Below are 17,960 nucleotides of genomic sequence, written 5' to 3' on the forward strand. Positions count from 1 at the left end.
TCTGCATTGTAATTATTTCTAGTTATGGTCAGTATATTGATATGCAAGAATAATTATAAAAAAGTGAAATGTATCGAGGGTAAAATAAACAAGTCTAAAGACGACGATGGTTCACGAGCGGTATTTGACGATGTAGATTGTTTCAGAAGTCTCGGGTGAGACGATGTGATAATGTTTGACCAAGTTATAAAAATGATCAACATGATGTGGTACGAGTGACAGGTTATTAGCTGCAAAATGTCGAAAACCCGGTTTCGTTCAACAACTTTCAAAATTTAACCTTTGCATAACCTTTAAAGGTCGAAAAACAATGTTGTGGACATTAAAATAAGGAAACAGGATACGTGCTATAGCTTATTGGAGTTAGTTCGTTGAAGAAGGTCGAAAACCCGGTTCGATTCCCACAACTTTGAAAATTTGACTTTTGTGAACTTTAAAGGTCAAAGGTCAAGGATTATGACCTTTGGTGCAAAACTTCCTCTGGAACATTCCAGGAACAATATAACGTCATATAGGCTATATGGCATTTCGCACTCCTCAGATAATTATCCATACTTTGATAAAATCAGCGTAAAAACAAACTTGAAGGGGGCGCCACGGGCAAGGTGTTCGTGATAGAGAAGAATGGTTTCAAGACTTTAGGTGGGGAATGACCTCAAGATTATGCATAAAAAATATTGTCATCCTAGCTCTCAAAGTTTGGGCAGTCGTCTGATTTTTATGTCAAAATTCAAAATTTTCTAAGTTCATGACCTTGTGACCTTGACACTAAAATGAAAAATCGAGCTCCATGGGGCTATGCAGGTGCCATTGGGCTAACCAAATACCGAAACCCCTGTCAGATTCGACAAAACCCCGAGGAGAAGATGCAAATTTGAATCGGCTACCCCCTAAAAACACATGTTTTTTGGGTGTGGCTCCGCCCATGATGAGCGCACCACGCCCATTCTCAGGAAAACACAACTACACCATTATATAAACCTCCCACCAAAATTTCGTCAGGATCGGATCAAAACCCACAGAGCTATGCTCGGGACAGACAGACAGACATATAGACAGACAGACAGACAGACAGACAGACAGACAGACAGACAGACAGACAGACAGACAGACAGACAGACAGACAGACACCAATAACGAATATAGTGGTCACATATTTTTCGTGAAAACATTTTTTCGTGAACCAAAAATTATAGCTTTTTTCATAAAAATGTCAATATTTTTTCCCTAAAAAATATTTTAACGTGAGAAAGTTTGTTCATATAAGAACATATGTATCCCCAGGCATACATACTATATATTTCCAGATACAGGGACATTAGTACTATCCTCTGGTGAAAGAATTAGCACACAATATTAATTTGTTAGCACATGCATATACTCGACCCTGATGTATGTCAGTGAACATGCACGACACCACGGTGTCACTCCAGTAATCACCTTTGATCAGCCCCTCTGGTGGAAGGCCCTCATGATCATCAACTCTGAGCCTATGGGAAGTGATCTGAAAGGGATTGTCCTAAGCTTGGGTAGCTTCCACGCAGAGATGAGTTTCCTCGGATGTATTGGACACCTCATGGTGTCATCCGGGCTTCAAGAACTGATGGAGTTGATATATGCCCCCAATGCAGTGATTCATATGTTTAGTGGCAAGGCCATTGCCCACGCAGTTCGCGCACACCTAATTGTTGATGCAGCCCTCAATGCCTTGCTGTTGACAAATGTGCTCAATGCGCCTCTACCATGCCTACCTGAAACATCAGACGGCAATGGGAATGAAGATCCGGACTTAGCCGAAGCAGCTGCAAGGCCGCGACATGACCAGCTTACAGATCTAAGCAATAATCCAGACTTCAACGAAGCTTGTACCCTCTATGAGAAGCTGATGGCTGGGAAATTGTCTGTGGAAGAAGTATGCAAGTCTGACGTGTTGAAACGAATCAAAGACCACCTTCAGAAGCATACCAAGTCTGCAAAGATATCTTCTAGAAGTTCAGCGCTCTGGGTTCAGTATATGGACATGCCAGACATTCTACGCAAATACATCCGGGTAGAGCGTACTGGGAACTGGGCACTACATCTACAGGCCATCCAGGAAATGCTGCCTCACCTGGCAGCATCGGGCCACAACCTGTATGCCAAATCTGCGAGGGTGTATCTGCAGAAGATGTCCAACCTCAAAACTCAACATCCCAATGTCCAACAACGTTTTGATGAGGGGTTCCATGTGGTCGACGAAGTGATCGCCTGTGGGCAGGTCTTTCATCTGACCTGATCATCGAACAAGTTCTGATGAGAAGTTTGAAGACCAGCGGGAGGCTCACATGAGGGCGAGGAATGACAAAACAACAACGGCTGGTATGGCTACTATCAATGCCTGCCTGTGCAGAAATAAACCAGGCAATGCAGGAGCTCACAGGTGTGAACTACAACACTGGAGAGCAGAAGAAGGACATGACCAAGGCAAGACAATCTCGTGACTGGAAGGACACACTATCAGCTCTTCAGTATTTACAGGAACGGAATCCGTTCAGTAGTGATCCACGTCTGAGGAATATTGCCACTGGAGCTCATGCACACCCCACCGTCAACGTCGATACAGCACATGCTGTAGGAGCCAAAATATTGAAATCTATGGATGGGAAAACACCTGCCGAGTACACATTTAAGAGGAAAGACCAAGTTGTCACCCTCGGCATGAAGTAATCTGTCAAGATTGATGGAGAGCAAGTCCAGGTTGACCCACAACTCCTCTTCCAGAGACTGATCACTGTTGCACAGACAGCAGAAGAACTTGAGTCAGCCTTCAAATATGAACTGTGCAGCTATCCACCAGCCCTCTTTGATTCCTCTCTTCAGCTCCGAGAAGCACACAAGCCAGTCTTTGCTGATGCCATCTGGGATCTTCTTGGATCCGATGTCCCAGCCGATATCCCCAATGATGGGCAACAGTATGTTTTGGATGGCGGGGCACTTGTTCAACGCATTCCATGGTCTCGTGGATCTACATACAGAGACATATGCCACCAGTACACTGATTATGTAACGAATAAGTACGGAGATACCAGTCGTGTTTGATGGTTATGAGAGTACCAACACGAAGGACATGACACACCAGAGACGGTCTAAAGGGAATGCTGGCACTACTGTGACATTTACAGCTGACATGCGTCTCACAATGAAGAAGGAACAGTTTCTTGCCAATAGGCAGAATAAACAGAGATTCATTTTTATGTTGAGTGAAGAGCTTCAGAAGAAGAACTGTGAGATACACCATGCCTCAGGGGATGCTGATCTCCTGATTGTACTGAAGGCCGTGCAGTCTGCTACTGTCATCAACACTATTAGTTGGTGATGACACAGACCTCCTCGTACTCCTATGCTACCATGCAAGCTTAGAATCCCATGATCTCTTCTTTTGTCCCGAGCCAAAGAAGAACACGAAGAAGCCTCGCATCTGGAACATCAAGGATAAAAAGAAAATGATTGGTACAGACATATGCAAGCACGTACTGTTTCTACATGCAGTTCTTGGGTGCGACACGACATCTCGTCTTTATGGGATTGGAAAGGGAGCTTCCCTCAAAAAGTTCAAAGCAAACAACACCTTCCGTGAGCAGGTCAAGGTTTTTGATACGTATGTGATGTATGTGATGTGGCAGATGCAGGAGAAAAAAACATTGGTGATAATCTACAATGGAAAGTCAACTGACACCCTGGACACCCTCCGGTACCAGCGGTACTGGGACAAGGTGGCTTGGAGCTCCTCTCACGTGCAACCAGACGTTACCACCAACCTCAGAAGCAGAAAAGTATCACAGCCTGTGCGTGTATCTGCAAGTCCAAGAATGGAAGGGATGTGCAGATGAACTTCTTCCGACAGACTGGGGTTGGCAGAAGTGTGACGAGGGTTTTGTGCCACTTCAGACATCAATAGCTCCAGCTCCTGAAAAGATGTTACGTGTCATTAGGTGCAACTGCCAGGCTGAATGTAGCACCATGAGATGCACATGCAAGAAGCACAACATCGAGTGCACTCCAGCTTGTGGAAACTGCAGGGGCTCTGGCTGCACAAACACTCCATGTGACAATGATGAGGATGATGACGACATTGTCGAGTTCCAACTTTAATACGCTTGTTTTTTCTCAACATGTATAGTAAGTTTATAATGGATATAGTTTCTGAGGTTAATGCGAATTTTTGTTTTCATTTCGAAACCTTCGTCAGGCAGATGTGATTGCCCCGAGTGGAATTGTGAATTTTGTCATGTTTCAATGATTTACATAATTATATTGTATTGCCATCGACTTGATTTCATCTTGTGTCTTCAACATTTCTTTTTTTTTTGTCCAGAAGCCAAAATCGGTATCAGGTAAATATTTTTGTTTTCGGGACAAAAAATTGACATTTTTAGACAAAAAAGCTATAATTTTTTATTTTCCCCTCAATACATTTCACTTTTTTATAATCATTCTTGTATATCAATATACTGACCATAACTAGAAACAATTAGAATGCAGAAAAACATATTTACAAATTAAAATATCAATCTTTACAATTTTCTCATTTTCCCCGAAGCCGGGTGGTGGCCATATTGGATTTCCATTATTTCAGGACTTTCCCCCCCGGAGGATCCCTTTGGACTTTTTTTTTTCTCGGTGGTGATCTCGGAGGTGACCCGGAGATCCAGCTCAAGCGGCGTACGGAGCTTTGGAACGGCAAAGTGCTGGGTACAGTGGGTGACAGGCAGCGACGGTTCTGTGAGCTTTTGTACTGAGCCTACGGTGACTACTGACCTGGTGTATGACTTCACACCTGCTGGCCGATCAATTATGCTCACGAAAAGCCAATGCAGCATGCTGGTGTGTTTTCCTTGGCTGCTGTGTGCCAAGGTCACTTCCTCCCTCTACCTCGCACCTTCTCACGGTTCGGCTGGAGATGTGAGATCCATACTGCAGGACCATCCCTGCAGGGCTCGCACACTCCACACTCATAGCTGACCGCGAATCTGCAAGGTTCGTTTGCACAACCATTCATTTTCATATTCGCTTCATCCACACGGCAAACGATTCACAGATCTGCACACTTATTTGACACAGCCAGAGGTTTAATTGCACGTTCGGACACTGCAAGATATTAACGTTGGTTCACGGCACGAATCCTGGTAAACGGGGGTGCATTTAAAACGTGAATGTAAAGTTGATTTTGTCAAGCGAGTAATTGCCTTTGTAAAGAATTGTTGAAGTATTTGAAACTGCATTGAAATATATGTGTGTAACTTTGATTTGATTAAGTATTGACTGTAACTTGTACTTTCCTGTGTGGAGGTTTACAATTACTGATGAATTGTTGTTGAATTGTGGTTGAATTCTTACTGATAGATATTAGTGCATTTTAACAGTGGGTTTTAAATAAATTGAATTTTAAAATTTCTTGTTGTTTGTCGCTCATTCACCTGGTTGGTTCTCAATTGATTGAAAAGTTTAGTCATCGTTTTTAGCTCGCCTGTTCGAAGAACAGAGAGCGAAAGCGATACCCCCGGCGTGAGCGTGAGCGTGAAAATGTTAAAGTTTTTGGTGCAAATTATTTCCTTTCTAATGTTTTTATCTACCACACTATTTTTTACTGATTACAATATACAAATACATATATTGCTTTAAAATTATTTGGATCAGACTTCACTGCAATGCTTTATAAAAAAATATTACTAGACTAGTCTTTTAAAAACGAAAAACGATAAATGTATAAACAGGCGGGCATTGGGTGGCTTTGACGCCGACTCTCAGGTTATTGTCTGTCGTGCTCCCCCTCGGGGTACTCAAGGGGACACTCGTCTCGAGATCTGGAGGTAGCACGTAACACTCAAAGGTGCTTCCACCAAGTATTAACTCAGGGGGAATGGAGGTAGACACTTATCCAACCAAGATATTCTAGTTTTGTATTTTTAATGAATTCTCTGAAATTTGTAAAATTAGTTTTTCACTTGGAAGTTGTGGGTTACGATGTGTAAATAAAGGTGGAAAAGTCCGATTTAATCCAAGATATTCTAGTTTTGTATTTTTAATGAATTTTCTGAAATTTGTAGAATTTGTTTTTCATTTGGAAGTTGTGGGTTACGATGTGTAAATAAAGGTGGAAAAGTCCGATTTAACAAAGATATTCTAGTTTTGTATTTTTCATGAATTTTCTGAAATTTGTAGAATTTGTTTTTCATTTGGAAGTTGTGGGTTACAATGTGTAAATAAAGGTGGGAAAAGTCTGATTTAATGCAATTTAATTCCAGGCACGAAGGCAACAAAAGGTGAAAATTTTGAAAGGGGGTGTAGACTTTCTCGAGGTACTGTTTGTGCTGGTAGCTGGGTGGAGATGGTATTAGTTTCGAGCGACGGCTGTTTCTTCCGCTAAATTGTGGGGATGGCATCCTCTCTCTGATGGTGGGTAACCACAACATCTTGCCATCTCTGTCGTTTTCAAACAGTCCTCTGTAAAATGTTCCGAGCACAAAAGTGAACATTTTGTTGGCTTGATCCATGTTCGGATATGTTAGATAAACCTCATCTAATTTCTGGCAAACTTTACGGCTTTCAGCCATTGGTGTAGCATGAAACCATTTTGGTTTGTATTACTATACAAGCACCAAGGATGCATTGACTCGGCATATTTGTGGAAAATCGAAAATTATTCACCATTTGAGTTCAATCATACTGCGATGTAACCCATATACAGTACGGATCTGGTGGTCGACTTCCATGTGTGAAGTCATGCCGAATCTGAAGAAGAACAACTTTTTTTTCTTTTTTTTTTGTATAGCTTGTCGAGGCTCGTGTGAGAGCTAACACACAACGCACAGCAAGTGGGGCATGATACAATAGGGGTGTGAGTGGGAAGGACAAAACAGTGGGGAACAGAGACATTAGGAGATCTGTGGAAGGGAGAGGGATGGTGCAGGGAACATGGGGTATACAAGATGGACATTACAGGGACTTTCAGGAAGGAAAGCAAGGAATTTGAAGGAGGTGGGTTTGAGGTGGATTAATGGGGGTAGAAAAATCGAGGATTAGGATGGGGGACGTTAAGAAGTGGTGGTGAACAGCTGTTTTGAAGGCCTGGATGGAAGAATTGGATTGAACAGAGTGAGGGAGTTTATTCCAAAGGTGGGAAAAAAGAGGAATGAAAGAGTGAAGATAAGCAGTGATTCGTGATTTTGGTAATTTTACCAGAAGGGGGTTGTTGGCGGACATTGAGCGCCCTGCAGAAATGTGGTGGGGACAAATCGCAGAGAGAGCAGGGGGGCAAGGCTGGAGAGGAGATGGTGGAAGACAGAAAGACCACTGACCAGCCTGCGGTGAGAGAGTGAGAGGCCCAAAGACTCAGCCTCATTGCGGGAGATGCCAATGATCCGAAATGCCTTGGTTTCCACAGCGTGAAGCCGAGAAAGGTGGGAGGCAGGAGCACCAGCTTGGTCGGTGCTTTGTCGGTAGGTGGGTTAGCTTTGTAGGTGGTCAGAAGCTCAGGTGGGCCGAGGAAGGACTTTGCACGACGGAGGATTCTCAGTCGGCGACTGGCTTTGGAGGCCAGGTTTGAAATGTGGCTTTCCCAGGAAAGGTCATGGCAGATAGTGAGACCCAGAAGCTTGAAAGAATGGACTTCTTCCAGAGGATTGTTGAGAAAGTGGATGGGGGGCGGGGGGGTTTCTAAACGGTCCTTTCGAAGAGACATAGTGAGAGTGTGAGATTTGTCCGGATTGAAAGACATGGTCCACGTGTTGGACCAGTTTGTGATTTTATCTAGATCTGCAGTGAGCGAAGAAGCTGCTGCTTTCCGGTCTGAGGGATGACCGATGGTACGGCATAGGGTGGAGTCATCAGCAAAGAGATATAGAGGATTTTCCAGAGTCGGAGAGATCATTGATGAAAACCAGAAAAAGAACAGGGCCCAGAACACTAGCTTGAGGAACCTCCAGCCTGGACAGGAAGAGGGGATGAAAGAACTCCATTTAGGGCCACACGTTGACTGCGACAGGAGAGGAAGTCTGTGAGCCATGAGTGGAGATGGCCTTGGATACCATAGGAAGAGAGTTTGGTGAGTAGTGCAGGGTGCCAGACCGTGTGAAAAGCACACGATATGCCGAGAGATATGGATCTGATTTCATGTCCGGCATTGAGGACCTCCATCCATTGTTGAGAGAGCAGAAGCAGCATAACCAGGGTAGAATGACCTGGTCTGAAACCAAATTGAAGATCAGAAATCAAGCCATTGGAGAAGAGGAAGGATTTGCTGTCTGAAGCGATGATGGATTCCATAACCTTGCTGATGATTGGCAGAAGGCTGATTGGTCTGTAGTTGCAGGAATCTGTTTTTGCGCCTTTTTTGTGCAGGGCAGTAATGTTTGCTGATTTCCAAGCAGATGGCAGATGACCTTGGGCAAATGGGAAGGTGAATAGAACAGAGAGAGGGTGAGCAAGAGCAGAAGAGCAGGTTTATAGGACACGTGGGCTGATGCCCTCTGGACCGGTTGCAGAATCGAGTCGAGGTTTGACAGCAAGCTCTCCACCTTGTCAAGAGAAAAGGACACAGAGTCCAGGGACAGTTGGGTGCGACTGGGTAAGGTGGGTCGAGAAAGCGATGGGTTTAGGACACAAGATTTAGCTGCAAACACTGGGTTTAGGCATTCAGCTTTTTCACGTGCAGTATCAGCAGTGTGGCCATTTGAGGTAATGGAGGGGGAATATACACCAGAAACAGATTTGATTAGACGCCACCAGGATTTTGAGGAGGGAGAGAGGTTTGAGAGTTCAGACTTGAGATGAGAAAGATGTTGTTTTCTGGCTCTCCTGAGGGTAGATACACACTTGTTCTGAGCTGTATGGAAGGAACTGATATTACCCTCAGTTGGGTTTGCTTTCCATGAGGCAAAGGCAAGTTGTTTCAGGACAACTGCCTCACCACAAGCTTCAGTGACCCAAGGGTGGGACAACTGAAGACGAGAGGGGATAAATCTGTGCATGAGGGAGAGCAAGTTTCTTTGAAAGAATTCCCAGGATGAGTTGATGTTGGAGAAAGTAGCGATAGGAGACCAGTCTATAAGTTTTATGGCTGCTTGGAGACCCTGCCAGTCGGCTTGAGTGAAATGCCAGACTTGGCGGTGAGGTGGTTCTCTGATAATAGCCAGAGAGATGTCCATTTTAACAAGGACGTGGTCAGAAGAACCGATTGGAGCAGAGGAAGAGCAGCAGATATTGTCAGGGAAATTTGTCAACATCAGATCCAGAAGAGATGGAGTACCATTGGTTGAGATCCGGGTCGGGAAGTTGACCGATTGAGTCAGTCCCAATGAGTCGCAGAAAGCTTTTGCTGAAGTGCCATGACAGGTGAGAGACGTACCCACATATAGCAACTGGCATAATGACAATTGAAGTCACCACATATGAGGAAGAGAGAGTTTGGATGAGAAGATAGAAGTTGGTCCATGTTTTCTGATGGTGAGGTGAAGATGGAGTCATCACTGTTTGGTGGACGGTACAGTACACATATAAACATGAGGTGGGAGTGGAGGGAAAGCCGTAGCCAGAGGTATTCCTGGGGGTGTGGGGGAGTGAGCGCAGTGCATGGAGAGTGAGGAATAGAGTCTTTGATGAAGAGAGCAACTCCTCCACCAGGACGAGGCTCAGGTCTGTCATACCGGAGGAGGGAGTAACCGGGGCGAGATATTTGGGAGTCAGACACGTCTTGGGGGAGGAAAGTTTCTGTAAGGCAGACTTTGTCTGATTTGTCAGTGGCAACCTGTATGGAATGATCTGAAAGGTTTGAGTGAAGGCCCTGGATATTTGAGGTCCACACAGTTAATGAAGAGGGAGGGGAGGAGGCTTTGGGTGTGGGAGGGGAAGGGGAGGATAGGATAAGGAATGAGAGGGGGGGAGGTAAGGATGGTTGTTGAAAGAGTGTGGGGTATTGCAGAATAGCAAGGGGAGGGGCCAGATGAGGAGGAGAAAAGGCTCTGTGGTGCTGGGGGAGGGGGGACAAGAGAGGGGCAGAAGGTGGTTGAGGATTTGAGGAGGTGGATGAAGAGATGGAGGTGAGAGGGCAGGGGAAGGAGGCAGCTTTGTGGATGAGGGGGGGCAACTTTGAGAAGGGTGAGTGAGGGGGTGAATGGTGGGAGAAGGGTGACTGGAGAGAGTTGAGGGAGAAAGGTGAGGGGGGAGTTTTTGAGAGAGGTAAGAGGGAGGCTTGGAGGGAGAAGAGTGTGATGGTTACTTTGAGAGGGAGGGGTGAGTTGGCACTGAATTTCAACTTTTAATTGCAAATTTACCTCATTTATAATTCGGAAATCGGAAAAAGACATCATATCAATGATGTCGGGTATCAAAGGATAGACTTGCATCGAGGTGGTTTGAGCATTTGGGTTCCCCTTTAACCATGAAGCCAACGCCAGGCTTTGCTTCCAATTCGATTAGCTGACAGTCATAAACGAATTGGGTATTTTCAGGACTCCCTGCAAACACAATGCTATCATGTGCTCAAGCACAAAAGTTTAAGGGAACATGAATGTGTGGTACCCAATGGCTTTTAACCATCACCTCACCAAACAGGGAAAATTGGTCAACACAGGAAATACTGCTGACCTAATAAGGGACATCCATCCATCGAATTGGGACCACAATCTGAACAGAGCGTTGGTGCTGCCGAAGCAGTCTCCTTGGCTATTGGACACAATCCTGGACGGGTCGCCACTCTGACACAGGATACCAGCAAGCTGACACTCATTTTTGCCGACCTCGGAAGGATGACAGGCAGAGTCAACCCCACAAGGTATTAATTCCACAGCCAAGTGGGATTTGAACTCAAGATCTGAGGATCCCATGTCTACCACCCTAACCATTAATGAACACCAGGCATAGGCAAGGGACACCTTGTCTTATTCTTCTCTCAAACACATTGTTTCAAACAGATGATAGTTGAAAGGTCCACTTACGGAGAAGCCAAAGTATGATGACGCCAAGAAGGGTGACCGCTTCTTCCCAACTATCATAAGACCACTCTCTCCAAACAGGACCTTCGTCATCTGGGCCCCCAGAAATATTGCCAAAACGTCTTCCCTTGCTTGATTGGACTGTCAGAACATCTTGTTTAATAACAGACCTGACTTATACCTTGGTTTTTATGCCTCCGCTGACAGTCGCCGGTGGCATTATGTTTTCGGGTTGTCCGTACGTCTGTCCATGCTAATTTTCTCTGTTTTCTCTGATTGACACACAATTTTCTCCATAGGTGCGACTGCTCATGTAGAATATTTTAATGATAATTATGATGTTATAGGTCATGTGGTTTGACAGCCATGTTGAAAATAGGAGAAATTTGGACCTCTGTATTTCCAAAACTGCTCCATAGAAAAAAAAATTAAACTTCGCATATGTGAAGTACTCCCCATGGAAAACTAGCGTGATTTTTTTTTGATGATGCCAGAGGTGGCTTCGTTATGACTTTATAATTGCATATGGTGAACGCTTTATCCATAAAGTATGAAAATTTTTGAGGGTCATCTCGAGCTAAGTTGTATGGGTGGAAAAAAAAATGATCTCATTGGTCATGTGTTTTGGCAGCCATATTGTTTTTAACGTAAAAACCTTCAAAAATCTTCTTCTCTGAAATGGCTGAACAGATCGAGGCGAAACTTTACAGGTATGATCACCTATCGATGAGGATCAAAAAGTTCTCCACCTATGATGTCATAGGTCACATGGTTTGGCAGCCATATTTGATTTACCTTAAAAATCTTTAAAAATAATCTTCTCCAGAGTGGCTGAACAGATTTAGGTGAAACTTCACACACATTCCCCAAGTCTTGGGAATACCAGGGTATTCACAAAAAATTAATGCCACATGGTTTGGTCACCATATTGCATTGAACGAAAAATCTTAAAAATATATATTTCTGATTAGGCGGAGATGAATCACCAAAGTGCCAGCGGAAACATAATGCCAATTAGCTGAGGACTAGTTGGAGGGGGGGGGAGTGGTGGTTTTCATGATGACTCAACTGACTGTGGTGGAGTTGTCATGCAGTCAAGCCATCATATTCAAAATAGATATAAAGTTCAGACAAATTCTGTCGACAAAGAATGGGATTATTTTGATAAGAAAGATTATTTCAAGTCTTCAAAGAATGGGCATTTCCACCTAAAACTAGAGCGGGAGCACTCGGTAGAGTGCAAAACCTCCGCCGTCAATACTGCTGGGTCACCTAAGTGAACCTGATATCCTATTCATTGTAGGTCAAAACGGATCAGACTCTACTGAACCACGACTGAATAAACTAAACTAGTTTGATGCGCATGTAGAAATGCCAAAAAAAAAAAAAATCGAAATTTTTTTGAAAAAAAAGTTGCAAAATTTCTAATTTTTTTTCTCTAACAAATTGTTTTGGGGGGAGGGGTTGGAAATCACTTAAAACATGTAGAAATGCAAAAAAAAAAAATTCAAATTTTTTTCAAATAAAATCGAAATTTTTTTGAAAAAAAAGTTGCAATTTTTTTTTATGTAATTTTATTTTTTTCTCTAACAAATTTTTTTTTTTGGTTGGAAATCACTTAAAACATGTAGAAATGCAAAAACAAAAATTCAAATCTTTTTTCAAAATGCCCGCCATAGCAGCCATATTGGCCTTTGGACCAAGTCCAAAATCTAATGGCATGATCCTTGGACCATACCTAACCCCCCCCCCCCCCCACCAAGTTTCGTCGAAATCCGTCCAGGAGTTTTTCCGTAATACTGTTCACAAACAAACAAACAAACAGACAGGGATGAAAACTAACCTCCGTCCATCTTCGATGGTGGAGGCTAATTATTTCTCTTGAACCGCTTAACAAATCGACGTGAAATGTCAAAATTATGATCTATTAGTCATGGGGAACATATGTTCTAAATTTCAACCTGATTGGACGGGGAGGAGGCTTATTTATCTGGCAGCCAGAATTATTTAATATTTTGAATATGGGTTCAGAGATTTTAATCAAACTTGGTACAAGTATATATAATGACGCAATGATGTGGGCGGAGGCATATCTGGTGACGTTGCAACGTCGAAGTGCACACTTCTAGTTTTAAAAAAAATATTTCCAATGGTATATGACTCAACTACACACTGCTGTCTGAGTGATTCAAAGAAAACACATTTCATTAAACAGTTCTCTCTCCTTTGGAAGGGATGTTAAAGCAGCTGTTCTGGAAAAAAAATGCTGCATGGATATTCCAAGTTGTGATCTTTATCTTATAGTATTGCTTTTGCCTGTGAGTCATAGTTGCAGCAATCCTATTATTTACTAGTAATGAGATTTTGTTTTCTTACAGGGATCATATTCATAGATATTAATTCCACAGTAAAACCAGATGACAACAGCAGAGACCATTTTAAACTCAAATATCTCTTCTTGTGTGATTAAATATATGGCTGCTTATATTGTACCTATAGACTGGCAATAACTAAAACTTCCTTTCGCACTACTTGCAACGTATAAAAGTTGAATGGAAAACAGTTTCATTGTACACTTTAAAGCTTATTGACATTTAGAAAAGAAGAATATTTGTAGATGAAACTCGAACGGCACTTGACAGAGTGCATACCTCCACCAGGCTTCACATTGTACGTTTTGTTTCCCACTGATAAGCCAGATCTGGATTCGGACCTGAACCAAAAATCCAATCGGCTTGTTCTTATCACCTGACCAACTCATCTACTTTGTTTTGTCATAACTCGTTCACAACGTTTTGAAATATCATGCTATATATCGTTTTGGCCCCCTCTCTCAATAGTGAATAATCACTTTTTTAAAATTTGAATTCTCGGATCCGGATCCGGGTTTGGAGCTTCAGCAAAATTGAATCAATTCTTACTTGTCACACACCCAACCTGTACACTCAGTTTCTTCCAAATCCGTCCACAACTTTTTGAGATATCCTGCTCACAGACATACAAACAAACAAGAAAGATGTCATGCATAGCACGATACTTGCAAAATCGAAATAAGCAATAATTGCCATGGAAACAACAAATTGGTAAGTTGGAAATTTTGACCTATCAAGTGTTTTACATGATGGAATGTTGTGTATAACAAATTTGGTTCTTTTGTGTTTGTGCCAAACCGCTTACACGGGACAGAACGGCATCGACTAAGGGGCGGAATGCCAGCAATGAGGAGATGAAGCGAGAGAGAGCGATATCAATAGCCCTCCTGAAACTCAGACCTCTCTTCATAACTGGGAGTGTAGCTTGCATCCAAACAGAATCGTTAAAAGCAACATTTGAGATTTTATGAACAGTTTTGCAAATGGTGTGGTCAAAAGCTCCTAGCTATGCACCATTCAGGTAGGAGGGAGAAACACGCAAGATAAACAGGAGCTTGGGCAGAGCGAAACAGTTTTTGAGCAGCACAAATGCTTCGTGTGCGTCAATTTGCTCCGGATGGCCTGCCATATGGATCAAGTCGCCGTGCTTCTCGATAATAGCTTTGGACGAAGGCCTTGGAGAGATTGGAGCACCAAGAAAAGTACAGCCATTGATCAAAACAATCTTAATATCAGGGAGCACTGCCTTAAATATGGCTTTGGTAAGCTGAAAGTCATCCAGCGATGTATGGTTAAGGATGGTCAACTCACACTTGCCACCATTGATAGAGGCCAATGTCGGTCAACCGGGAAATAACATTCTGGAGGTCAGCCAGCACTTTTGCAGGTTCATCCCCAAACGATGCATCGTCAAGGTACCACATATTGAACTCTGACTGAACCTCCCTGGCTATTGGGTGGATGCCCAGGGAAAAAAGACCTGGCCAAATGGGGTTACCCTGTTGAATGCCAGTTGCTGAATAAATGACCTAGTTGCCATAGAACAGATCAGAAAGCCTGGCGTATGCCTGGCAGATGAGCGGATAGATACTGGGTGTGCGCCTTCAGACTTCAGACAAAAACAAAATTATGCCTCAAGAAATTAAATGCATTACGCATGTCGATCTTAAGAAAGACGCGATTAGGAGGCAGATTTGTCAGATAAAGTCTGGCAGCGTGGGCAGCTGCTTCACACCCACCTTTAGTTGAATAGCCCAACTGGACAGGACGTAGCTTAACCTCGAAATTTTCAGAAAAAGATTGGACTACGGCTTTAGTCGCGAGACAGCACAAAGTATTGCCCACAGCGATCAGACGAACACCACCATCCTTCTTGGTTAGGGCAAATAAATTTGCAAATAAACAAATAGGATGCACAGCTTCAGAAACCTCTCCCTGCAGAACCATATTAATGAACAGGGTAAGAGGAGAGTAAGCGCCCCCCCCCCCCACATCGGCAGATTCCTTGCCCAAAAGAGCCTGAAGATGTCCTGGTCTGAGCCCATCGGGGTCCGCAACCGACCCAGATGGAAAAAGGTTGATCGCGATTCGGACAGAATGCTCAGAGAGACCCACTGGAGTGGCTAATTCACCGTTGAGCATGGCCGGTAGGTTGAGGTCAGGTGGGGCAGCTGAGTGTTTGGCTTTGAGGGCTTTGGTCGTTTTGGCTGATTGTGGGGCATGCCTCTCACAAGACGCCAACTCTCTGATGGCCCCTTTGATATCAATATCAGCAAATTTGGCTTTCACCCTTTCTGTTGATACGCGAGAGTAGTCGGCTTTACGAGGCTTAATTGTGGAGTTGCAAGAAAAGACGACTGGAAGCGGTGGCAAGACGTGCATTGCCAAAAAATAAAAATTAAAAAAAGATCGGCCACCTGACGCTTGACTTTAGAAGTCAATGAGACATCGGGGGAGTCCAGAGCCTCTTTATCGGGCACCCAAAGGCCAAAGTAACAAAAAACGAGGTGATACCAGGCCAAGGGAGCCTGATTGTCGAGGACAACATCACGGAGTAGTTTTGCCAAGAGCATCGGCGACAGGGATGCAAGCACCCTTGGGTACTTTACGGAGTACCCTAAAATAATAACGACATCTCAATAAGTAGGTGGAAAAGTCCATTGGTTGGGCCGGGATAGCTGGGGGGGGGGTCCTTCGGTGCAATCCCAAGGCAGGCAGGGCATGACCAATTGGACATAAGCACTACCTCCTGATGCCCAGACAATTTAACACACGAATAGTGGTTATAAAAAAAATTACATAACCAGCACCGAATGGAACACTTCCTCATGTTGATGAGCTTACATTTGGAACATCAAGGAGTAATAGCCGAGATGGCTGTTCCGCGAGCCACCAAACAGACGTCACTGTCATCACCAGAAAATGCGGCACTGCCTGCGGCCACCGAGCCCCCATTGATATCAACAATGGCTTCAGTTGCACTGCCAGTGGCCGCCGGCCACCCATCGTTGTCATCGCCTATGCCGGCACCACTTACAATGGCTGTTGAAAACTGGACATGGCCAAGTTGTGTATTGGGCTCTGCCTCACATAATCCTGCTGCTGCTGTATGCTTGAATCGTGTAATAATTGGACTAAGGCATGCCCAAGGAGTCACCTTGTTCCTATAGATCTTCTGCAAGCTTAGAGGATTTGGCTGTCTGTCATCAAATGTTTTACAGCTTTGCTGAAGGCTGACCCACTCAGGGGAGGGGGCTTCCCATGGCCACGTTGGTCTTCTAATGGCAATCCAGCACTTCCGTTGTAGGGAGAAGAATACTCGCAGACATGTTACTCTGTCCAAGGCTGACCCGCTCTCCACCAGAGAGGGGGGGGGGGGTTCGCACGGCCAAGTTGCTCTTCCCGTAGCCATCCCGCTTTTCCGGCGAAGGGATTGGAGTATGCGCAGCCATGTTGCTATAACCAGGGTTGTCCCAATCATCCACCACAGGGAGTGGGGTTTGTATGGCCATATTGCTCTGCCCAAAGTCATCCCATTCGCTCACTGTGATACACGAAGTTCGCGCAGCCATATCACTCTGCTCAAACCCATCCCACGTGACCATCGGAGGGAGTGGAGTTCGTGCAGCCATATTAATTAAAGTTTGGTATTGCTGTGTCCCAGGGTGTTGCAGACCTTTTTCACAGCATGAGAAACCCTGATAAAACAGTCTGATGGCTGCTCTTCCTGCAATATGGGAGGGAGGAGGCCTCTCGGGGTCGGCGTCATTCGGTATTCACCCCTCGACATGGTACTCTTGCACACAACTGTCGATAAACCTTTCAAGCTCCATAATGTCAGGTGAAAGTCCGCAAAGGCTTTTTGATGAAGCTTGGGAGGAGGCCCCTCGATCCGAGTTCTGTTGATCGGCCATGTTGTGACGTCAACCCCTTATGCAATTGCTGTTTAATTTTCAAGATAATTGGATGTAAATTGATTATTTTTCAGTTTGAAAATTGATGTTAGATGTCTGACCTTTTGTTGACATTTGACCTTTTGATCTCAAAAATAGTTGGTTTCCCAATTTAGTAATGGATGATGCAATTGCTGTTTAATTTTCAAGTCAATCGGATGAAAATTGTCGATTTTTCAGATAAAAACAAGATTCAACAAGTTTGACCTTGAGTTGACCTTTGACCTCAAATAGTTGATGTCCCAATTCAGTGATAAAATATGCAAATCCTGTTCAAATTTCTAGTCAATTGGATGAAAAATGTTGATTTTAGAAATTTGACCTCAAGATGACCTTTGACCTCAAAATCAATAGGCTTCTCAGTTGAGACTACCTCCACAACTTGGTAAAGTTTCATGATGATTGGTTTGGAATTGTGACATGTAGGCAATTAGCAAAACAGACAAACAGACAGAATAACAAAATCGACTCACCAATATACTTGAAAAATCTTCGATTTTGCAAGTAACAAACAAGAAAAAGAGCAATCAGAGTGCTGACCCTCACCAGAACTTGTTTTGGGTGGTGTTTGTATACTGTTGTGTTACGTAATTAATAAGAGAGAGAATAGAACTGCCACTTTATAACTGCTGGCAGTGATGATTGGGTCCCAAGACATCCCACTT

Source organism: Eptatretus burgeri, chromosome 10, assembly GCF_056783735.1.
Source record: "Eptatretus burgeri isolate ZD-2024b chromosome 10, Ebu_testis_v1, whole genome shotgun sequence".
NCBI lineage: Eukaryota > Metazoa > Chordata > Myxini > Myxiniformes > Myxinidae > Eptatretus > Eptatretus burgeri.